Source organism: Plectropomus leopardus, chromosome 22 (assembly GCF_026936395.1).
Source record: "Plectropomus leopardus strain MGB_pleo_1.0 chromosome 22, ASM2693639v1, whole genome shotgun sequence".
Lineage (NCBI taxonomy): Eukaryota > Metazoa > Chordata > Actinopteri > Perciformes > Serranidae > Plectropomus > Plectropomus leopardus.
In genome coordinates, this window is record NC_142197.1 from 27,008,812 (window position 1) to 27,034,853 (window position 26,042).

At 44.5% G+C, this 26,042-nt stretch overlaps 1 pseudogene; it reads left to right on the forward strand.

The window, feature by feature from the left end:
• LOC148185950 (uncharacterized) lies at positions 1-13,840 on the forward strand (annotated as a pseudogene).
• The last annotated feature ends 12,202 nt before the right edge of the window (positions 13,841-26,042 follow it).

The following is a 26,042-nucleotide window of genomic DNA, read 5'->3' on the forward strand; positions in this document are numbered from 1 at the left end:
ATGATCACCATGTGGTAGATATTTCATTAGTCTCCTTGGTACCTTACAAACTGTGACATCCACCCAGAAGATATAGACGACCTAGAAACAGAGATACTGGAGACCAACACACCATGCATGTCAGTCACAATGTATGACCAAAAAATTAGAATCCTGACAGAACACTTATCAAAATCAAAAAAAAAAAAAAAATACCACCATTATCTGAGCTACTAATTGATTTGCAAACCAAGAGGAAGCCACCGCCTACATGTTTTACCCCAGCTGAGGTCACATGTCCATATTGCCCTGGACCAACATACCCCGAGCTCACAACCAAGATTATGATGACACAAGCCACCATTTATAGTTTCACATACATTCAGAAAGGTGAGGAAATCGTTTTGTTGCTTCAACACTTTGCACTGGTACTACAACTGCTGTATTGATGGTTATTGTATTGTTTTTGTTTTTCAATTATGCCATCCTTAACTGTTTGACATATTTTATGTGAGATGTGAAAGATTATTATGTTTTACATAAGGTATGTATGTTTGCTCACAATGTTAAAATAAACTTTCTAAAGGTGTCTCAGTTGCAGTGAAGAAGTGCCCTGTCTGCACAAACCACGTCCGTTTTCAGGAATAGACATCAGGATTTCACAATTTCAATGACAGGGTGTTGCTCACTCTTCCACTGTGTGCACTCCTGCTCTCTGCTTTGGCTGTAAATTGGTGATAATCAACAAATCCAAGTGTTGTTATGTTAGCTCCTAAGTCCTTAATCAAAGTATGTATTGATATGGTTTAGTAGTACATGAGCTTTGTAGTATACATGTTAAATTCTGAGGAGTGATTTCATTTAACTGAGTAAAAACTGTGTATGCGATGTGATCATGATCTCTAGAACAAGACAGCGTGTGGACGGATGCTGGACACCATCACACTCTTTAATACCAACACATTCCAGCACCAGATTGTATGGAAGGCTTTCCATCACTTTCTCTCTTAAGTTGACTTCAGGTTTCAGTACTCTTGTTATCAATGTGGCCACAACCCTCCAGTTGTGATTGCTGATGCCAACTGGAAATTGGCTTTTGATGTACCAGGTAAGTCAAAAAAAGTCCATGTCATCAAAATATTCTGTATCAGTTATAATTCATAACCCCCCTCTGATAAGGAAAAACAAAATCCATGAATCTTCTGCTCTGGTAGGAGCACATATGTAAATACCAGTCCCTGTAATAACAATGTAAATCTTGAAAGTTCAGTTGGGCAGTATGTGACATCACAAAATTATCGTATTCAATGCATTTCATATCCCCGTAAAGTCAAATCAAAGACAGTTATGTTGTAAATTATCCAAATAATGTTTCCCTATCGTTACTTTTACTTGGGACCTTCAAGAGGCCGTACCTTGACCGTGTCACAAAAAAGGACCTTACCATCAACATAGATTAGACTTGGGCATACCTTGACAAAGAGCTGATTGCTGAGGGCTTGACATCAGGTATGTCGAGTTTGGTCTTTGTTTTTAAAATGTATTCACTGTAGTACCATCATGTTTTTCTACTTCATAAAAAATACATTTATGAATTATTTTCCTTTAATGCATTAACAGAATTAAATATGCCAATCATAACAGGTGTTTATTGGCCAACAAACCAAAACACATTTGTGTTAGCAATGGATATCTTTTGTACTTGAAACGGGTGGTGGTAGGACCCAGATGCAGTACAACAATAGGCTCTTGAAGTTGGTAATAACTTTTATTGTAACCAACACAGAAATGGCTCAGCTTACAGACAAAGAGTTCGTTCTTCGTGCAGGGAGCACTAGCAGTGTCTCTGGGTTTGTCACTGAGTGAAGAAACGAAGCTTGTACCCACAGTGGCTGGCGGGGAGGAAACCCCGTAGCTCCACGAGCCGTCTCCACGTGCTGGAACGCCGACAGGGATCGAGCAGAGGGATGGTCTGGGACAAGCAGGGATTCGGTAACCAAGTCCGTTCACCAGGAGCAACAGTACCGACAGGGATCAGGCAGGAGGATCGTCTTAGCCGAGCAAAGGAGTCTTTACCAGTGGAGCCGTCAGTTTTCCGGAACGCCGAAACTGGAAACGTGGTCGAGAACAAAGAGCAGGTAGGTCCGGGGGTAGTCAGGCGAGGAGGGCAGGTCAGGAACAGGCAGAGTCGGCAACGGGTGATCTGACGGAGAAACGCTGGAAAGACATGCATAACGCAGAGGAACAATCTGGCAATGTGTGTGTGTCCTGGAGTGTCTTAAATACTGCATTGATTGGTGATGAGCTGCAGCTGAGGGGAGAGCAGGCTGCAGCAGTGGGCGTGGTCAGCAGGTAGAGTGGAGCAGAGGGAGGGTGTGTGTGTGTGTGGAAAAGTACTGGCAGCAGGTAGGAGGAAACAGACAGCAGGTCCATGACAGAACCCCCTCAAGGGACGGCCCCGACGCCCCAAAACAGGAACACCCAAAGCCGGGCGGGAGGAGGGGGGTCAGGAGGAGGACCGGGTCCCCAAACACTGGAACCCACGCCGTCATCGTCGGAGGAAGGAACGGCCAGCGGCCGAGAAGCAGGAACCCCGAGCAGGATCTCAGCCCAGACGTCCCCGGGAACAGGAGAGGAAGGAACCGAACAGAAGTAGAGGAACGCCGCCCGGACGGCACGAGTGGGCTGATCAGGATGGCAGGCGGTGGAAATCCTCACCAGCTGGTCGCCCAGGATCTGACGAACCGGTACCACGACCTCTCCTCAGGACCGCATTCCTCCCAGTCCACCAAGTACTGAGGCCCTCCTCCGCCGAACGGAGCAGACGACGACGGTAAGCTGGAGCCCCGTCGATGATCCGAGGTGGCTGGGAAACGGGCTGGAAGGACTGTCCTCAACCGCTTGATCCGGGAGACGTGGAATGTGGGGTGAATCGCGATCGAACGGGTAACCGGAGCCGGACCGCCATGGGGTTCACGATACGATCGACCGGAAACGGACCCACATATTTGGGGCCACTGGAGTCCACCTGAAGGGGAGGTCCTTGGTGGAGAGCCATACCTTCTGCCCCACCCGGTAGGATGGAGCTTGGGAGCGCGGCGGTTGGCAGCAGCAGCATAGCGATCGTGGCCCGGAGCAGAGCGGTTTCTGGCTCGACCAGGTTTGGCGGCATCACGGATGAATGCCTCCACTGACGGTACGCCGTGGTCTTCTCCTGTTCAGGAAACAGAGGGGCTGGAAGCCATAAGCGCACTGGAAAGGGGAGAGTCCTGTGGCAGAGCTGACCAGGGTGTTATGATTCCACCCACATGAGCTGGGAGGACCAGGAGGCCGGATGAGAGGAGGCCATACACCGGAGAGCCGCTCCATCTCCTGATTCATCTCGGCTTGACCGTTGGATTGGGGATGATAACTCGAGGACAGACTGGTGGAGGCTCCTCAGGAGACGGCAAAACTCCCTCCAAAACGCAGACGTGAATTGGGAATCACGATCAGACACCACGCCGGTGGGGAGTCCGTGGAGTCTGAAAACATGGTCGAGCAGTATACTGGCAGTCTTTGGCGGAGGGGAGTTTTGGCAGAGGCACCAAATGTGCCATTTTATTGAAAGCGATCTACCACTGTCAGGATGGCAGTGTTCCCTCCTGACAGTGGCAGACCGGTGACAAAGTCCAGAGCAATATGTGACCAAGGACCATGAGGAACAGGGAGGGGCCTCAGGAAGCCGGGCCGGGGCTTAGCGAGGAGTCTTTGTTCCGATTGCAGACTGGACAAGCGGTGACGAAACCCCTCGTATCCTCATCCAGGGTGGCCCACCAGAATCGTCGTTAGGACCTCCTTGGTCCGGAAGCTATCCCCGGGTGACAGGTAAGTCGAGAGTTGTAGGGCCCACTGCAAAACTCCTCCGACCGGAACTCCGAGGGACTAACAGGCGATCCTGAGGACATGAGCTGGGCCCCGGCTGATCCTCCAGAGCTGCCTTGATCCGCCTCCCGATCTCCCAGGTGAGTGTGGCCAGGAGACAGATGAGGAAGGATATTGTCCGTCTGAGGAGAGTCTTCCTCTCCCACCAGAAACTGTCGAGACAAGGCGCCTGGCTTGACATTTCGGGAACCGGGGCGATAGGAGAGCGTGCGGAAGTTGAAGCTGGCAGTTGAAGAGGGCCCACCGGGCTTAGACGAGAGTTCAGTCGTTTGGCTGAGCGGATGTATTCGAGATTCTTATGATCTGTCCAGACGAGGAAGGGATCCCTGGTTCCCTTCCAGCCAGTGTCGCCACTCTTCCAACGCTAGCTTGACAGCCAACAGCTCCGGTTCCCGATGTCGCATTCCTCTCTGCTGGAGACAGACGCCGGAGAAGAAGGCACAGGGGTGCAGTTTCCCATCCTCAGCAGAGCGTTGTGACAGCACAGCCCCCACTCCCCACATCAGAAGCATCCACCTCCACCACGAACTGCGGTCTGGGTCAGGGGATGAGCAGGATAGGAGCCGTACTGAATCGGTCCTTCAGAAGCTGGAAGGCCTCGGCCCGCAGCTGTGGTCCAGCGGAACTGGATCTTGGAAGAGGTGAGGGCGGTGGAGAGGAGCTGCCATCGTGCTGTAGCCTCTGATGCAGAAACGCCTGTAGAAGTTGGCGAACCCCAGGAACCGCTGCAACTGCTTATGGGAGTCAGGAACGGCCAGGAGGACACAGCGGAAACCTTGGTGGGGTCCATCTCCATGTGGTTGTGGCTGATGATGTAACCCAGGAAGGTGACGAAGAGGTGTGGAATTGCATTTTCAGCCTTCACGAACAGAGAGTTTTCGAGGAGGCGCTGCAGAACCCTCTGTACATGGTGGATATGTTCAGGCATGGATCGGGAGAAGATCAGAATATCGTCAAGATAGACGTAAAACGAATTTATTCAACATGTCTCTGAGCACGCTGCTGATGAGGGCCTGAAACACGTGCGGAGCGTTAGTTAGTCCAAAAGGCATCACCAGATACTCATAATGTCCTGTGGGGTATTAAACGCCGTTTTCCATTCATCCCCCTCTCGATGGACCAGGTGGTAGGCGTTGCGGAGATCAAGTTTTGTGAACACGGTGGAACCTTGCAACAGCTCAAAAGCAGAGGCGATGAGGGGAAGAGGATATCGGTTCTTTACCGTGATGTCATTCAGACCTCTGTAGTCGATGCACGGTCGAGTGATCCATCTTTCTTCCCACGAAGAAGAATCCGCCCGCAGGAGACGAGGAGGGTCGGATGATTCCAGACGCCAGGGACTGGAGATGTGGTCTCCATGGCCTCCTCTCTGGAGCAGATAGCGTAGAAAAGACGGCCCTTGGGAGGAGCAGACCCAGGCAGGAGATCGATGGCGCAGTCATATGGTCTATGGGGTGGCAGAGACGTGGCCCTGGACTTGTTGAAGACCTCCCGAAAGTCGTGGTAATCCAATGGCACCCCGGAGAGGTCTGGAGGAGAACCGCACTGGCAGACGGTGGGCGTGATCTGTTGATGGAGGCAGATGCTGACAGGAAGGACTCCATGACAGAATCACCCCTGTGGCCCAGTCTATATGTGGATTGTGGCCTCAACCATGGATATCCAAGAATCAGCGGGACTTTGGGAGAATCCATAACGTGAAACTGGATGGTCTCACGATGTTCTCCAGCCAGGATCATGGAGACAGGAACGTCTGATGGATGACCGTTCCCAGAAGATGTCCATCTAAGGCGCAGCCGGAACGGACGGAAGGGGAACCTGCTCGATCCCCAGCTGACGGCGAAGTTCTTGGTCGATGAGGTTCACGCCAGCCCCAGAGTCAACGAAGGTGGCGCAGGGTGTGGGACCTTCGCTAACCAGGAGCTGAACGTGGAACAACGGACGAGGACTTGGGACAGAGTTCTGGGATCGGCTCAGCAGGATGCCCTCTCGACTGCTGAGCCCTGCCTTTTACCGGACATTTGGTGACAAAATGACCGCCTGACCACAATACAGGCAGAGATTTCCTCGCCGGGCGTCTCTCCCGGCCCTCTGACGAAAAGCCGGTCTGGCCCACCTGCATGGGCTCTGGCCCCCTGGAGCTGATACTGAGGTGACCCAGGACTCATTGGGAATCCGGGTTGACGAACCGGAACACGATGAGCCCTCCTCCTGGCGCCGCTCCCTTTTTCTCGCCTGAATGCGCTTTGTCGAGCCTCGTGGTGATCTCAATGAGTCCATCCAGGGAATGAGGTAGATCAAACGACACCAGTTCGCTCTTTTATATATGGGGCTAGACCGCTGAGAAAAGCGTCACATTGGGCACTGAATTCCAATCGCCTGTCGAGCCTGAGTTCTGAATTCGATCGCGTAGTCCGGCCACTGTCCTGTCCCCCTGCCGCTGATTCAGAAGGCCCCAGTAGCATCGGGGCCCAGGAGACGGGACCAAACACCTTGCGAAGCTCCTCAGAGAAGGCTTGAAACGACGCACAGGCTGGCGTGCCCCTCTCCCATTCCGCCGTTCCCCACAAGCGTGCTCTGCCCGTGAGGCGATTTATGGCGGCGACTCCGAGCCCCCTCCGTGGCGTAACGTGACGCAGGCTGCAGGGCAAACAGGATCGAGCAGTTCGTGAGAAATGGATTGCACCCCTCCGGATCCCCGGCATAGCGTTCTGGCGCTCCCACACGCGGTTCTGATGCCATGCTGGGCGGTGGAGTCGGAGGAGGAACAGGAGCGGCATGCTGGGTCAGTGACGTAGCCATCTGTTGAACCTGGTTGGCTAGTAGGGTTAGCGCTCGCTCCAGGGCTGCTGCGGACTGTCGCTTCTGCGCGTTGGAGGTTAGCTTAGCCTCGTGTTGCTGAAGCATTCTCCACGCCGGTTAGCGGGATTGCAGAGCATTGAGTCTGCTGGGTCCATGTTCTGGCCAGATTTGTACTGAAACGGGTGGTGGTAGGACCCAGATGCAGTACAACAATAGGCTCTTGAAGTTGGTAATAACTTTTATTGTAACCAACACAGAAATGGCTCAGCTTACAGACAAAGAGTTCGTTCTTCGTGTAGGGAGCACTAGCAGTGTCTCTGGGTTTGTCACTGAGTGAAGAAACGAAGCTTGTACCCACAGTGGCTGGCGGGGAGGAAACCCCGTAGCTCCACGAGCCGTCTCCACGTGCTGGAACGCCGACAGGGATCGAGCAGAGGGATGGTCTGGGACAAGCAGGGATTCGGTAACCGGGAAGTCCGTCCGCGGGAGCAACAGTACCGACAGGGATCAGGCAGGAGGATCGTCTTAGCCGAGCGAAGGAGTCTTTACCAGTGGAGCCGTCAGTTTTCCGGAACGCCGAAACTGGAAACGTGGTCGAGAACAAAGAGCAGGTAGGTCCGGGGGTAGTCAGGCGAGGAGGGCAGGTCAGGAACAGGCAGAGTCGGCAACGGGTGATCTGACGGAGAAACGCTGGAAAGACATGCATAACGCAGAGGAACAATCTGGCAATGTGTGTGTGTCCTGGAGTGTCTTAAATACTGCATTGATTGGTGATGAGCTGCAGCTGAGGGGAGAGCAGGCTGCAGCAGTGGGCGTGGTCAGCAGGTAGAGTGGAGCAGAGGGAGGGTGTGTGTGTGTGTGGAAAAGTACTGGCAGCAGGTAGGAGGAAACAGACAGCAGGTCCATGACAGTACTACCATTTGTAGGAATATCTACAGTAAACCCCTTTAAGTCAAGGAAGTCATATTCGACCTTGGCTCCCTGGATGGGCAAAGAAACTCGGGTAGGAAACATCCTCCCAAAGACTGAGGTTTGAAAGAGGCTAAAGAAAAAGTCAGGAGACACAAAAGTGTCAAACCAAAGGTTGATAAAGACACTATACATGCACTCCTGGATTCCAAAAAGGTGTGTACGAAATTCACAGTTTTTTAAAGTAAGTTTTTAAGTGAGTTTGTATATCTTTTTTTTTTTTTTACTAAAATTACTAAAAAGTTCAGCTCCAAAAGAAAGAACTACAGGATGCCTGTCTGGCACTTGGTGTTAGTGCAGAAAGGTCAATAGCTGTCTTAATAAACCACCTGGAGGAGCTGCTGAACTATAAGAGCTATACCCAAAGCTCTTTATCAAGATACAAAGAAACGGAGGTAAGAAAGGGAACACCTTTTTTTTTCCAGAAAACATAAAACTATATCCGAAAATGAAAATTTACAGAAATTATGCTTTCTTCCCCAGGTGGTGTGTTGCACTTCTTCGGTACCCATGGAGTTGTCCACTATGTCAACTTCCTCTTTTGGGCCGAATCAGCCCGAGATCATGTAGATGGGCTTTTAAGCTTCAACTGTTTTCCCACAGTCTACATTTCAGATGTGGCGGCCCATTTTGCACGTCACATTAACAACATGAAGAGCAGAAGTTTTTTCAACCAGATGACTGTCTGCTATGTGCACCATCTAAACAAAACATAGCACATGCCAAGGACAAGAAACTCGTGGTGGACCTTGACTGGGTCAGCAACCTCAGGGGCCTCATGTACAAAGGGTGCATACGCACAAAAACGTGGCGTACGCTCTTTTTCACGGCAAAGTTCAGATGTATCAAGAGTGAAATGACCGTGGAAATGTGCGGTGCCTCACGCCAACTTCATAGCTGGCGTACGCACGTTTCTACAGCTGTTGATACTTTGGCGACACTTAGAGGTAATCCTGGGAAACATAAAATAAACACATGTGTAACCAATCAGTCCTCTGAATGATGACTTAATGATGTGCACATCAGAGACACATGAACATTTAACACCAGTGAACAATTAACACACACACACACACATACGTGTCTCCAATTACATGAGTGGATATAAAAGCGTGCGCAAAGTGGTGCAAAAAGTACCGCTGAAAACAATGGCAGCTTTAGCAGCATTAGAGGAAATGGTGCAATTAGAAGAGAGCGTGTGTTTCGAGACAGAGACGATGTACTGGCACACGATGACGACTGGCTCATCAGCCGCTTTAGGTTCCCGAGGGCAATCCTCGTGGAACTGTGCGCAGAGCTGCGGCCGGCCTTGGAGCGCAACACAGCCAGGAGCCATGCGCTGCCTGTGCCCATACAGGTGCTGACCACACTGGGGTTCCTGGCAACCGGGGCATTCCAGAGGGAGCTGGCCGACCGATCGGGACTGTGCCAGTCGACCCTCAGCCGAGCCATGCCAGCCGTGTGGGACGGAGTTATCCGCATGTCAGCCAGATATATCAAATTCCCATACCATGCAGCTGAACAGGTCAACATTAAAGTGCAATTTGCAGCGAGAGCCGGTTTTCCTAATGTAATCGGAGCTATCGACTGCACACACATTGCTATAAAAGCGCCGTCACATGATGAATTTGTATACGTGAACAGGAAACACTTTCATTCCATCCATGTACAGATCATATGTGATGCGCAAATGCAATTAACCAACATTGTGGCGAGGTGGCCTGGTTCAACGCACGATTCACGCATTCTGAGTAACAGCATGGTTGGGAACAGACTACAAGCTGGCACTGTGCGCGATGGGTGGCTTCTTGGTAAGTAAATTTGTCGTGTAATTGTCCTAATATTAGTCCCTGTGATGCGCATTGAGCATGTGCGCCCCCAAATCATATCCCGTCTTCACCGCATCATTACTAGTCAGCGGTTAGAGTTAGTGACTTGCTGTGTTTTGCTGGTTAAACTACAGTTTCAGATCTTTCTAACAAGCCCCTGTTTGTCACTGTGCGCAACGTACTCATGTTAATAACCCCGTGCGTAAAGTGTGCGTAAAGACTTATCAGCCTCACCTTCTCCCCGGCGCACTTCTGCACTAATTTGCAACAATAGTGTGTGATCCGTGTAAGTGTATAAACTTAATGAATGGAAGCTTAAAATCCAGTTTACTTTGTCTGCTTTCAATTGACCCCAGGCGACCGTGGCTACCCACTGAAGAACTGGCTGATGACCCCTCTCACCAACGCTCAGACTGAGCAAGAGCGGAGGTACAATGACCTCCATTCCCGCACTCGGTCAGTTGTTGAGAGGACAATCGGTGTGCTGAAGGGACGGTGGCGCTGCCTGGACAGGAGTGGGGGTATGCTGCTGTACAGTCCCGAGAAGGTGTGCCGCATTGTGATGGCGTGCGGCGTCCTCCACAATGTGGCAAACCGGCACACCATACCATTGCCAGAGCAGCATATCCCCCCACCAGGCGAACCAGAAGCTGAACCCTTGAATGTGCAGCCTACCCAGGAGGCCATTCGGGCCCGGCAACATGTGATTTCAACCATGTAAAAGAGGCAAGGACGCAGAAGTCACTTATTCACCAATGCATTTATTGAGTCAGCAATATTCATGAGGACACCCATTAGTTTATCCAGGCGATCATTAATGCCGCCTATTGCTCTTATGATCTCCTCTTGTGAATCCAGCACAGCACGGGTGAGGACATGGCCAGTCGGGTGGCCAGCAGCAGCAGCAGCAGGTTGCGGCGTACTGGCGCCGGAGGTGCCGGGGACGGTGGAGGAATCCCCCGAGCCTGAGACGCCGGAGGTGCCAGGGACGGTGGAGGAATCCCCCGAGCCTGAGACGCCGGAGACGCCGGGGACGGTCGAGGAACCAGAGTCTGTGGCACCTGGCTGAGAGTCCTCTCCTGTATTTCAATGATAATAAATTGAGTGATCAAACATGAACCAACGTCTTTGATGTCCTCTTTGATATGCTGGCATGTTTCAATTCAAAAGCTTTCAAACCAAATAATACTATATATGCAACATTTACGCATGGACCTCTATCTTAGAGCTGTGAGCAGGCTACTGTATGAACACATTTGTTGAGAGTTACACAAATACATAGGTATTTACCTTGGGGGTAATCAGAGTCACCCACATGTGCTCCCACCACACCTGAGAGAGCAGTGTCACCCACAATTGCGGCGACTCTTTGGTCAAACAGCGTGAGCTCCTCTTCTCCTGGCCCCCCGCCTGTTTTGGCCACACTTTGGCAGTGGGCAGCCATCCTCTGCTTCACGTCCACCTTTATGTCGGACCACTTCTTCTTTACCTCAGCTTGTGTGCGCTTCTCTGACCCCGCAGCATTGACAGCCTGACACACACTCTCCCACTCACTCCTCTTACGTTTATTTGTTATGCTGGAGGACAGCGTGCCAAACAGCACATTTTTGCGCGCCTCCACTTCGGCCAGCAGCGCCTCTAATTCGCATTCTGTGAAGTTCCTCTTTTTTCCCGTCTTACTCATCTTTTGTTTCTTATTTTCTGATCGTGCAGAGAGGGGAATCTCAGGTGCAGGGCTTATTTAAATATGATTTGCGTATTTAAATGGGGGCGTGGACAGGGAGTGGTCGGGTACTCCAACATGTGCGCTCAATTCCACGCTGATTGGGATGTACAAAGGGAATGTGCTTGGATTCATGCGTGCGCACAGATTCATACATCAGGATTTTTTTGTGCGTACGCCGTTTTCTGGATTTGAGCGTACGCCATGTTTCAGTAGGAAATCCACGCAAGTCTTTGTACATGAGGCCCCAGGTCTCCAGGGTAAAGTCAGCAACATGTACAAGACAGCGATCGGTTCAAAGCATCACATCCGATAACAAAAACAAATAACAGATATGTACTGTACAATCGGTTCCACCAAAAAAAAAAAAAATAAAACTGACAAGACTGAACTAGGAGCTGAACCCAAATGCATGACACATGAGATCAAAATATAAATTTATTAAAGGCAATGAAAATAGTCTTTCACAGGAAAAAATCAAAATCACTCAGATGAGGCTGCAAAAGTTACAACAAAAATTCACTCTGACGAGGAAGCAAAAGTAAAAACAAAAATCACTCTGACGAGAAGGCAAAAGTAAAATCACTCAGATGAGGAATAAACTGCTTGCAAATAAAACAGGGTACTTGACCTGATCAAAAAGAAGGCACGAGCAACAAACAAAATGTGACTTGAGCATGGAAATGTTGCTGGTTCTCTGACTGACATGACAAGACAAACTGGCACAGGACAAAGGGAGACGCTGACTATATATACACAAGGTAAGGGGGAACAGGTGGAGACAATCAGGGCGGGGCCGACAATCACACTGGCGGGAAAACACACAAAGGGAGGAAGTAGGTGACCTGAAACGAGAGTTATAATTTCAAAATAAAACAGGAAATCACAAGGCAACATAAACACAAGACAAAAAGCAAATCAACATAACTTCCTTGACATGACAAAAATGGAGAGCAGAGCAAAAATTGAGAAGCTTAATCTCTGCCCAGCCTTACACTCACAGATAAGTTCTGCTGTGGCAGAACAGTTTAATTGTGAGCTAGCAGCATTTTGTTATTCTCTCTGCCAAATGAAGGAGGCACACTTAAAACAGACTGTCAGAATTCTTATCAAGCTGCACAATGAGAAGATCACCAATCGCTTCCTCAGAAGCATGACAAAAATATGCAACATACCACTGAGGTTAAGCCATTGTGGCATGGTTATGTTGGAATCTGCAGGTAAGACTATTCATCAACGTAGTCTGTAGAGGTTGCATTCTTCACTGTTGTTATTATTATTACTTGTTTCACTTAGAAAAGTATTTTTCAGCAACTTATTACTATAGACTGTAATTCAATTCTTCTACAGGCACTGAAAACATTTTCATAGAGTCACGTCTGCTAGACATACAGAACAGCCTTCCAAGGCCTTTTATGTGACATGTAATTGCAGCATACTGTTAAAAAAATATTTCTGTCTATAGAAACTGTAATTTGTGAAACAAATAAACATATTTCATACAAACAATTAAAAATGAAAACATTTAAAAGAAAAGCAGGACCGTTGTGTGCTTAAACATTTTGGTATGTCACAGTAACACCTAAAGAGTTTATAAAAAAACTATTAAACAATTCATTCAACTCCACACATGATATTTCTTAAGTGATTTTGTATATGTTATCTTTTTGAGTTAACGACTGTGAGTATGAAAGTGATTTTCATTTGGTCATTTGTACTGATGATACATTACTTTGTAGGCGAACACACGGCTGATGCCACTCACACTGAGATGGAGTCAGCCACGGAAAAGGGGAACACATTCTTGGCAGAGAAGTACAAAATTGACGACACAGAGAAGGTGACATTCACTATGGAAATTATTTTAGTCCCAATAAGGTAAATGTTTGTGGATATTACATGCATTGTTTTTGGGTAGCCTCCTTGGGAATTTAAGGATGAGTTTTATTATTAATCATTGTTATATTTTACACAGGAGAAGTTAAGGACTCTTCTCACAATATATTATGTCCTTTACATGGGCTTATTATTTTTTTTCCCCAGAGTGCAGCACTTTCGATTTCATAGTGTGGCACAGAGATTGGGCCCAAAACCAAAATGTCGATGACTTACTAATTAGTCGTCTCACTGTAAGTTTACAAATAATTATTTAAAAAATATAGACAAAGACTCTAAAAGTCTTTGTAATTTGAATGAACTAGTAGTTCATTTTCAGTGACAGGATAACTTTCTAATTCTTAATTCCACAACAGGATGCAGAAGTTTTCTTTCTGCCAAGACTCGTGGGTCATGCCAGTAAGGAAACAGGCAACCACTTTGTCCTGTGGGTATGTTATAGCTATTATGTACATTTTCATTGTCAGCTTGTACATATAAATATGGTTGCTACAGTGGAAAATTATAACATAATGGAATCATGTCTCTTGGTAAAAAACATTAGTGCAATATATTTTAAAGTAGTTTTTTCTTTGTGACTAATATAAAGACAAACTATGTAGCAAAGAAATATGAATTAGTTTTTTTTTGATAGGTTCTGGATTTCCCCAAAAATCAAATCCGGATCTATGATTCTTTGAAGACCATGACTACTATCCCAAAGGATGATATGATATGATATGTTTTGGAAAAAAAGGTTTTCCCTCCCACCTGTGATCAGATGGAGGAAATGGAAAGAGAGGAGGCCAGGCTGCTGAGGAAAGAAGGAAATGAGACATGATATGCATTTACTTTAATTTGTAAAATTTTGCAGACAGCACAAATGATAGACAGAAATTAAATGCAATAACTCAATGTACATAAATGTTGTGTTAAAGGTAACAATTCAATGGCTAAGACAAACTCTTGATCTTCGGAGACACGAGGCAGAACTTCTCTTATTGAAATGGGATGATCCCCAAAGGTAAGACAAAATAGGTAAATTATTTTCATTGTGAGATATAACATATATTTCTCTCTGTTTGGAAAAGGTAGATATGATTTAAAAAAAGACATGTTTTGGTAAGCAGGAGGCAGAGAGCTAGTGGGTAGCAGGAACTAAAACCTCCCTTTAAGAATTTTTCCTGTTGCTTGCCTGGCCATTGCCTCGCTGTGTCTTTTTTTTAACCGAACCAAATGTAAGCTTCATCTCATCTCATGTTTGTATAAAGGGCTGTTGAATCTTAAAAACCACTCAACTATGTACATTAAATCAAAATGGGAGAAGGAAGGAGGACTACTAATATCTGATGAAGAATGGACAACAATGTGGAGATATCAATGGAAATATACCAGTTTGCAAATCTGGAGTTCGGTTGGAAATGTTTGATAAGGTTCTTCATTACACCAACCCAGAAATCCCACTATAACAATAACTTACCAGCCTGCTGAAGAAAATGTGGAAACCTAAATGCAGATCACTATTATTTTCTATGGGATTGCCCTGTTATTAAAAAAATTTGAGACACATAATGCTGTACAAGATATTTTTAGATGTCAACTGCCCCTGAAGAGTAAAACTCTTTTTCTTTTGGACTCATAACTCAAGACACATATTTATTTAATATATTGTTGGTAGCAAATAAAAAGGCCCTTACAAGGAAATGGCTATCGAAGGAGAGCACAACCTTAAATACATGGATGGACATTACAATAGAAATTTAAAAAATGGAGAAGATCACAGCGCATGTTAATTATAACTTGGAATTATTCATGTCACGCTGGGAAAGATAGGTTGAGTACGTAACACCTCACAGGCCAGACTCTGTTTTAACACACCTATAATGACATGGTAAAGAACAGATCACTCCCCACGTTATACACTTTTCGCTGTTCCTTTTATGTTCCTGTTATAAATTCTAAAAATGTGGCATTTTAGACATATATAAAGGCTGTACAAAGCTTTTGAAATCAATGTAAGAAATGGTATGTGATGTTAAATGCCAATAAAAAGTATATTTAAAAAATAATAAATAAAGAGCACAAGTTAAAAAAGCTGATGGGATCACATTCCACTGGAGTTGGACCTTATAGATATAATTAGATTAACACTTCAGTGTCAGAGAGGCATTATTGATCCAAAGTCTTGAGTAAATCATGTTTAATGGTGGCCAGGTTGCCTCTAAAGTTCTCCATGACTAAAACACCACCCATAAAAGGCCTGCCCAGTTAATGGTCCAGTTGATAGCAGTAACACACTGTGTGTGAAATCTGTAAACTGATGTTGGGAAAAGTCTTTAAAGCAGTGGTAGGCCTACAATCACTTCCCTGTAAGAGGAAACCAGTGGTGACAGAGAGCTATTTAAACAACAGCTGCAGAGGACTTCTTGTTTTGTTTTCCTTTGACAGGTTTGTTTTTGTCAGTAAACAGGGACTGCTGCAGAGCTGCTTTCCTGACCTTATCTTAGCCATGTGAGAGTGGATGTGACACACTGGCCTGTGAGCTGCAGTGGGCTATGACTCAGACTGCACACATGCTGTATGCTGTTCTACTTTTTATTTTAGCTATATAGTTTGTGTCCCATAGGACAGCAGCACTCCTTTCTTTCTCCACAATGTTAAAGGACTATTTCTTCTACATCTTTAAAGGTCTACAACAAGACTGTCAAACACAGCAGGCATGAGCAGCCCTTCTACAATTCTACAATTTCATTTAGCAGACGCTTTTATCCAAAGCGACGTACAACACAAGCAAGAATTTAGACTTAAGGAAAAAAACCCTTAGTAAGTGCAAAAAGTGCTTCAGGTGTGATTGGTCACAGGTATTGCCGTCTAGTGGCAGAAGAAGTGCCGCACAGCTTTGTCAGTGCTAGATAATCATTAAGTGCTGGGTTTTGGACCATCTGACTTAATCTACCCCAAAGGGCAAAGAGGAGAAGAGTCAGGTTAAGTGCCTAGGTGTTCTCGGAACAATTGAGTTTTCAATTGTCTCTTAAAAGTAGAAAGGGACTCAGCAGAACGCACAGAGTTTGGAAGTTTGTTCCACCATTTGGGAACAACAGAAGAGAAGAGAAGAGTCTAGCTAGAGATTTAGAGCCGTGCTGGGCTGGAAGCACCAGGCGTCTTTCGCATGCAGAGCGTAGTGGGCGAGTAGGAGAGTAGACCTGGATCAGGGATTCCAGGTAGGCTGGAGCAGTTCTTGTGATTGTTTTGTAAGCCAAGAGAAGTGCTTTGAATTTGATTCTGGCTGCCACTGGAAGCCAGTGAAGAGAAATTAGCAGCGGGGTGACATGTGCTCTTTTGGGCTGGTTGAAGACCAGACGTGCTGCTGCATTCTGGATCACCTGAAGAGGTTTGAATGAGCATGGAGGGAGGCCTGCCAGAAGAGAGTTGCAGTAGTCAATGCGTGAGATCACAAGAGCCTGAACCAGAAGCTGTGTGGCCTGTTGGGTCAGGAAGGGTCTGATCTTCCTGATGTTGTAGAGGGCATAACGACAAGACCGAGAAACTGAGGCCACATGAACCTTAAAGGTCAGCTGGTCATCAATCATGACACCCAGGTTTCTGGCTGAGTTTGTGGGCACAAGTAGGCTCGAGTCAAGTTGGACACTGATCCGAGGCTGAACAGATGGACAAGCTGGAAAGACCATGAGTTTGGTCTTAGACAGATTTAGCTGAAGGAGGCGTTCCTTCATCCATGTGGAGATATCAGCCAGACACGCTGATATCCGAGCTGAGACCGTTCTGTCGTCAGGTGGAAAGGAGAGGAAGAGCTGAGTGTCATCAGCATAGCAGTGGTAGGAGAAACCATGGGAGCGGATCACTGCACCGAGTGAGGTGGTGTACAGAGAGAAGAGTATAAATAAAACTAATCAGGTGGCCACCACTGTGGCTCACAGCTGATGTCAATTCGGTAGTATTTTTATGACAACTCATAATTTACAATCTATACATCCATCCATCTATCCATCCATCCACATCCATTTATTGTTGTCCACTTATCCAGGGCTGGATCACAGGGACAGCAGGCTGAACAAAGCATTCCAGACGTCCCTACCCAGCAACACTTTCAAGCTCCTCCTGGGGGACTCGAGGTGTTCCCAGGCCAGACAAGATGTATAATCCCTCCAGCGTGTTCTCCAAGGAGGCACCCAGGGAGCATCCTGATCAGATGCTTGAACCACCTCAACTGGCCCCTTTCGACACAGAGGAGCAGCGGCTCTACACCGAGCTTCTCCCAGATGTCTGAGATCCTCATCCTATCTCTGAGGCTGAGCCCTGACACCCTACAGAGGAAACTCATTTTAGCTACTTGTATCTGCAATGTCGTTCTTTAGATCACTTTAGGCAAGAGCTCATGACTATAGGTGACATTTGGGACATACCTGTTGATGGACTGGCTCTGCCTTTGGGCTCAGCTCTTCACCATGACAGTCCGGCACAGTGCCTGCATCCGTGCAGAGCTGTGCCAAACCGCCTGTCCATCTCATGGTCCATTATAAACTCACTCGTGAGCAAGACACCAAGATACTTGAAATCCTTCACTTAGGGAAAATCTCCTCCAAATATCACCACCTGGACATGGTGAAGGGGTTTGCGTATCCCTTTTATCCTGGGAGCTGTTTATCCTGGGCAAACAGCCTCTGGTAGGGTCTCCCAAGACAAAGTGATCCCAGAGGGCCAAACTAAGAGCAATTCAAGATGACCCTGATGTCATGGCATAATCAGACAATGAGTACCTCACCTGGTATTGGGAGGGGGTAGTGCAGGAACAGGGACAGACATAAGTGTTGAGTGTAGTGTGTGCCAGGTGGCAGGCAGGGGTAGGGTAGGGAACAAGGTTGGCTGACCCCGAGCATCGCAGACTGGCTCTAGGGACAAAGTTATTTACGTAAATGACAGAACAGTGCCTTCCAGTGACAACTCATATAATCTTTACAAATATTACAAACAAATATTTATTTGATTTTAAGTTCAATATTCCCCTCCCTGTGTCCCCTTTGGACAGCTACATCTTAACTTTGCAAAATTTAGAAGTCATTTATTAACTCATGTGCTTTTCTTCATCTCTTTATATTTATTTTAATTTGTTTGCCATTTTGTAATAAATGTATCTACACTCAGTGTGTCTCTGTGGTCCAGACAAACAGGCATGTCATTTCTTGATTTGCTTTTCCTTGCCCTCTACAGGCAGCCACGCTATTTTCATATTGATAGATTTCAGAGGGGAAACAGACTGTGGGCTCCCTGTTGCCACAGGTTACCAGGCTATGATGAGTCAAGGTGATAAAACTCTGAAATAGGAGCAAATCTTCATTTGCTCAGTGACCCTGTTGGCCAGCTGCGGCCTCACAGCGGGCCATCGCTGTAATCCACTTGGTTCAGAGGCTAGCAGGAAGAGGCCACTGCACAAATGTCACAGGATTGTTTGGATTATGTGTGCTGAGCCACTTACAAAGTTTTCACACATACACAAGTACATACTGAGAAAGCATGCACACACTGGCGCTCAAACAGTGCCAAGACCTAACAACTCTGCAATTACCATGACAACAGCAGCAGCACTGTCATGATAAAGATGTCTGTTTTCATTTCTCATTGAGTCAAACTGACAGAGATCTAATCAAAGGTGTTTCCATACACACACACACACACACACACACACACATACAGATGCTTTTGATGAAGCAGTTGTCGTCTTTTGTTATACCAGGGGGGTATTTGAGCAGCATTGCTTAAGAAAACCGTACTTAATTGACCCCATTCAATGTTTATCATTCAAAAAATAATAGTCGACTTTTTTTTTGCTTCATATTTCATGACTTTTCCTAATTTGATGGGTACAATTGATTAAGCATAAAATTATCATGATGATATTTTTTCAATGTGTTTAACACATATTGCACGCATTGGTGTTCCTCTGGGCCCAAGCTGTTTTAGCTGAGTAAAACTTGTCTGTCTGTGTGTGACCCATGTGTGACCTAACATCCCCACACCTGCAGGTGCAGAGTTGATACTTTCGAGTTTATACATGACATGGGGGAGGGGGAACATGGGGGTATGAATGTGTGTGTGTGTGTCTGTGTGTGTATGTGTGACCTACTACCCACACCTGCCGAATAGAACTGATAATTCCCGCGCTGTGGAGGGCAGGGTATTCCCGCAAGGACATTGGTAGTTCATGCAAAATAAGGGAGGAGCAAACATATAAAAGCTTGCACGGCAGCCCTCTCTCCAAATCATTCCTCATTGTGCTCTGTGTATACTGCAATCTGCATGCTCTCCCTCTCTCTCTGTCTATCTTGAAAATGTCCTCTGGGAAAAGGTTTACTGTCAATGATGTTTTGGAACAGCTCTTTGACAGTGACATAGAGGAGAATGTGTCTGAGATAGAGGATTGTTTTGAGGAGGACCCTGATTTTGAGGCATTCTCATCTGATGAGAATGAGAGTGTTGACCCTCCTGTTGTCACTCAACCACCAGCAGACACGATCCCTTCCAAAAATGGGAAGATAATATGGTCCCTTTCCTCACTTCAACAGCAGGGTAGGGTCTTAGTGTTGCTAATATTATCGAAATGGTCCCAGGCCCCACCAGATATGCAGTCAGCCATGTTGACGACATCAAGTCATCATTTGAGCTCTTCATAACACCATCAATAGAAAATATTGTTCTTGGGATGACAAATTTAGAGGGGAAGCGTGTGTCTGGGGACAGTTGGAAAGACTTGGATGTAGTTGACTTGAAACAAATATGTTTATGAGAGGAAAGGAGGGGTTACCAACATCAACCAATAGGGTTCATACTCTTGTGGTCATTAATGTTGTCAGTAAATTTGAGAAGATTTGGATGAAAACTTTTCAAGATAAATTATTTCTAATTGAAAAGTTTGGCCTGATGGTGGCGCTAGAGGACAGGTCAATGTTTCATTATCAAGGGGTTATTTATGTATTCAACAAATAAACAGTGCCTGACACAAAAACTTGGTCAACAATTTTCTGTAAATCATTTTCTGGAGGCAAATATCCCTGGGGTCAAATTGACCCCAAGGGTAAAATCTGTTAGTAATATTTGCGGAAACTTAAGCCAGGATAGAAAAAGCTTCAACTTCAACTTAGAACATAAACAGCCCTGAACAGTCGATTGTCAAAAAGAGGATATTATGTCAAAAGGAAAACAAGAGCAACCCGCTGATGGAGCTCTATGCAGAATATAAAGCGGCTTATACTTAACAGGGTGAGAGAGATGGTCTGGGAAAATGCTTAGAGAATAAATGCATACGTTATACAAGCTTACTCCATTTTTAACTAGTATTTCAACGTCAGAGAGGCTACAGTCAGACTGTGGCTGTATTACCAGCGGGCAAGATCATTTCAGATCTGTTTAAAATGAGGTGGTGGTAAAATGATGTAGGCTTAGGGGCCAATCACGCCACGCTGCAACCACAAAACGCCTCGGAAGCACATCTGAAAAAACAATTGAGAGCAGGGCTGCATGCACATACTACGCATGGCCAAAAGTGACATTGACCGGAGGTGCGACCCCATGCCTTGAAAAAAAAAAACCTCTAGAAAAACACGTAATTTTTTTACAACTTGCAGATATAGTTAGAAAATAAATTACCTTCATCTGAGAGCCTTACAGGCTTAACTTAAGCTTGTAAGTGTTGTCTGGTACAGACAGGTTCACAATCCAAGCAACCACTGATACTGATTTATTATAAATGATAGCAAAAATACAACCTCATTAAAACAAATAAATACAAGAAACTCAAAACTAACTGACATTTATATTGCAAGTGACTGATACCTGCAAAGACAAGTTCGGGGTTTAAGGGTTAGTGTGAAGCTAAATGTGTGAATGTTACAAATCTTTCACACAAAGTTTTAAAGTTTGGCCTTTTGGGATGTCCAGTGTGACAGTGACATTTGCGTCAGATAGTAAACAAGCTAACAGCACTAGCGACAGGTCATAAATGTGCAACAGCACATTTTTTATCGACACTACATATCAAACAAAAGCCAGAGACTGTACTGTATTAAGTTGCCGTGAGCTATAAATGCACTACTTCTAAGCGGAAGGTCTATCCTCACTCCTTCTGTGATGCTGCCTGCACATCTGCAGCTGCTTGTACCAAAGAGTAGCATGAAAGTCAAAAGCACTCACTCTGCAGCAAAATCTTCCACTTATTTATGAAGCTGTAAAAAACTGGCGAGCCTCCGTTTCTCTAGATGTGCCGCAGATGAGAGGTAGCTACCCAGCCAGCCAGTGCTGCTTACACAGGCAGTGTGGCTGCTCTAACTTGGTAACGTGAGCACCAGAAAAAACCTGACGCATAACATCAAAACACACCCAAAATAAGAATCATACCCCTAGACCAGGCGTCAGCAACTTTTACTATAAAAAGAGCCATTTTTGGACAAAATTACATTTAAAAAATTGTCTTGAGCCGCAAAACATATATGAGGCTTATACTGAAGGTAACACAGCCTATATAAAGATAGCAACCTATTGAGTCTAAATTAGCCAACATTACTAAAAGGTCTAAATGAGCATTCATTATTATGTTTTAGCGCAAGGCTGCTATTCTGCATGGAGCTATTTATGATCACTTGGCACTCTAACCTTGCAGTACTGGTGGTAAATGCCAACAAATCTGTCCATGTGTGGCACACAGGATATTTATTCTCTTTTTACACACTTGATTTTATGTACTTTTATAAATGTGTTTATATTTTAAATGTTAAGATCAATTTAAACAATCAATTTAAATAATTTCTGTTTTTAGTGAGAAAGGCACAAGCTCCCCTTCAAGTCAGCTTATATAAATAGAATTATCAGCTGTCCCTCAGTTGCCTTTCTGCTTCTAACAGCCAACTAAGGGACAGCCGATAAAAAAAAAAAAAAAAAAAAAAGTATTCTTGCAGAATAAATCTATGATATTTTTGAAATATGTCTGCCCCGGGTCTACTGTGATTTGCTATGCTGTTGTGGAAGTATGATACACATTTTAGTCAACAAAATTTAGAAAAATAAATGTTTGCCTTCCCTATATTTTGCACACTCCTGCACAAATCGATTCAGCTCTTTCACTTTAAAAACAGATCTATTTAACATATTTCATATGTTTGTTCAAATTTGTAATATTACATTTCCTCTCTTTTATTACCTCTGCTTAGGAGATAAGCAAGCCAAGGGAGGCATTATGTCTGTGTGTTGTCCGTCTGAGTGTGTTGCCCATTCTTCTGAATGCAATATCTACAGAACACCATAAGATAGTTTCTTTATATTTAGTACAAGCATCCACTTGGATTCAAGGATGAGCTGGTTAGATTTTGGTGGCTGTAGGTCAAATGTCAAGGTCACTTTGACCTGGTCTACCTCATTAATGTAAACACAATATCTAAAGGAAACCTTGAGTGATTTTTCTTTTCAAAATTGGAACAAATATTTACTTAGACACAAGAATGGACTGATACGATTTTGGTGGTCAATGGTCAAAATCACACTGACATTGCATTCATCTCATTTTGGTGAAAGCAATGTCTCAAGAACATGTTTAGGGAATTACTTTAAATTTAACACAAACATTCACTTGGACTGAAAAATAAAGTATTTACAATCTTGTGTTTGAAGGTAAAGGTTCAAGGTTATGTAGACCTCATAAACCTGTTTTTGAATTCATACTCCCAAATGTCACACAAATGCCAAATATGACATAATGGAATTCTGGAATTCAATATCCAAGAACTCAAAGGTTAACTGTGACACATAATATTCTGCAAACACTTGCCTAGCTATTAATCGACATTATCTCAGGAACAGAAGAGGAGACATTTATCCAGATACTTAATTGGTGACCCTAATCTGTAAACTGCTGTGATTGTGGAGATCTTCTGTGCTGCCGGGGGGAAGATGTATGTATAAAGTATTGGTGTTTTCACAAACATGGATTGCAGCTTGACTGGTGTGCAGAGGCATTCGACCATGTGGCGGTATTTCTAGTTTTATATTAAGTCTCTAGACTTTTCCTTGTGTGCCAATAAAACTATTTTTTTTTTTAAAAAAATCTGATTATGGCACAAAAAATGTGTTCTTCAAACTTTGTCAAAGTCACAGTAAAACCTACTGACATTTAATAAATCTTTCTGGACTCTGAAACCTTTCAGTACCATGGGTGAATCGTTCAGTTGAACACACTTTGTCATTGTCATTTCGAGGAAAGTTGTTTCATCCTGTTGGAGGGAAGCACAGTCATGTTCGGCCAAGCTGAAACCCCCCACGGAAAAACCACTTAGCACTTAAAGCCTAATTATCATGGTGCCTCTTTGAAACATCTTGTTGTTCTATGATTAAATACCACCCATGACACACACACACACACACACACACACACACACACACACACAAACACACACAGGGAGGAAGGGGAATTATGCTGGAGCTAATTTTACTGTAAGCCAAACAAACAGTGCAAAACAACATGGGCTAACAGTGGAAGGACGAGGGACTCACACTTCCGATTTTTGCATGAGAGGGGAGGGAGCACTTCATTATGAGACGAGCGGCGTCCCTGCTGTGTCTGCAAAACAAAGGGATAGAGAGACAAAGAAAGAGAGAATCAGGCCAAGGAAGCAATGACAGCAGGTAAGGACACTGCTGATTTAATTTGTTTTGAATAGACAAGCAGCCTTAGACTGAATGCTATTTATAAGCAGAGGGCAAAAGATGACACACACACAAACACACACATACAGGTCTTTTCACCTCCTATCCTGCATACTCATCAGATTGAATCCATCTTTGTCTTTTGAATCCGTCTCCTGTTAATTTGTTTTGTTTTATTTCTGTTTGTGTTTTCTCAATGTTTTATTACATCCTCACTTTTATTGTATGTCTTTGTGTCACTTTAGATAATCTCTTTTGTTTATATGTATGTGCACTTTCCTGCACTTTTTCTGTTATCACCACATTTCAAAACTATATATATATATATATATCAAATACATGGGAACACTGAAAAAAATGAAATAAATAGATACTGAGCTGAGTATCAGTGTGAACTTAATGTAGCTTTTCTTGTGTGCCTTTCACTTTTTGCAAACTCTCTGTGCCATTGGGATGATGCTACATCATTTGTGAGTCCTTAAAATTTGTCTTTTTTATTGCCAATTCATGTATAACTTCATGTAACTCAGACTGTAGTCATCAGAAAAGATAAGAGACACTTTAGTTCAAATATGCTTTCCAATGACATTAATGCAGGCAATCAGGGGAAAAAATCCAATATAGCCAAAAACCTATGACCTGAAAAAGTTTGCTGCAGCAGTTGATCAGAGGGTTTTGGAGGTTAATCCATCCTCTAACAGACTTATCCCTGTATCAAAGACAAACTGATAACTCCCAAAACCTCCTATATTATAAATACCATTTCTAATGCCAATTTCCTAAAAAAAAATAACATCATAACAGAACAAATTAAATTTATATTAGATTATTTTCTTTTAAAAATAATGCACTTACTTACTTACTTTTTCTTTTTCATATTTCTTTGGAGTGTTAATGTTGCTCTATTCTATCTAAGAGGAAACCTGTGTCATTATATACCAGAAAACAGTGGACTCATGTCACTTTATACTATTCAAGTGTGGACTTCTTTTCTGTAATGTGGAGCAACAAATAAAATGGATTCCTATGAATATAGATGGAGGATACACATGCACTGAATTTCATAATATTGAGATCATAACAATTAAGACAAATTCAGCCAATCCTGTTGAATTCTGGGAGACCTTGCACATTTGTCCAATTACCACAACTTTACAGAATGCTTGATTATTTAAACCAGGTAAAATCTGATTTTCATTGTACATCTGCCCGCAGCTAATCCATTCAGTTCCTCTCTCCTTCTGCTTATTATGAGGCTGCTGCTGTGCCTGCGACAGTGACAAAGATATACAGTGACAGGGAGAACTGTTGGCATCATATAGCTTGGGACACTCATCATTTCAAAAGCAGATTGAAATTTAACAATCCACTTTAGAACATCAGACACAGAATATTGTTTGGAGAAATTGTTGAGGCTCTTAACTCTACAAAGTGTCACCTTGAAAAAAAGTGTCACAAGTTGTCTATGGGACACCGGGCTCTCCCTCACCTGACACTGCAGCTGTTGAGGAGCACAGGTGTTTCTTTCTCTAATCTGATGCTTACATCACTGTGGTGTTTGTGTTGTTTGTGGTGTAGCATATTCTTCTTGATACCCATTGTCTTTACACTGGGTCTGTTTATGCTTGTGGACTTCACTGTTGCTCTCTAAATTTTTCTTACTGGCTCTGCTGTTTTACAAAGAAAACAGCAAAGATTTTTTTGAATTATTTGCTTCATTTTATGCTATTATTGGCTCTAAAAATGCATCATACAATGATGAGCATCCTATAAAATTGAATTCTTTTTAAAAAATAACGACAACTTTGTTTTAATATTCTTATCATGATATAAAAACTGAAACCCCTGAAACTTGCATGGCAATTTTCTGCTTGTAAAAACTGTTAAATGTTGGAGTCTGTCCGATCACTTTCTCAAGTGATGCTGGCCGTACACAGTGCGTGTGGACGGGCCTGGTGCCATGTGGCTGTCTGCCAGCGTATAATGACAATGCCACCGGCTCTGTTCGGCTGTGTTGTCATCTGACATCATCCTGCCATGTTCCAGGTGGATGCTCATATGCCAAAAGCACTGACAAAGGGGACGTTATGGAGGACTAAAAGTGCCAAAATTCAATAAATAAATACATCATTAAATAATTAATTAAATGTGTCATCAATTAATTAAATGTGCCATTAATTAATTAAATGTGTCATTAATTAATTAAATGTGTCATTCATTAATTAAATGTGTCA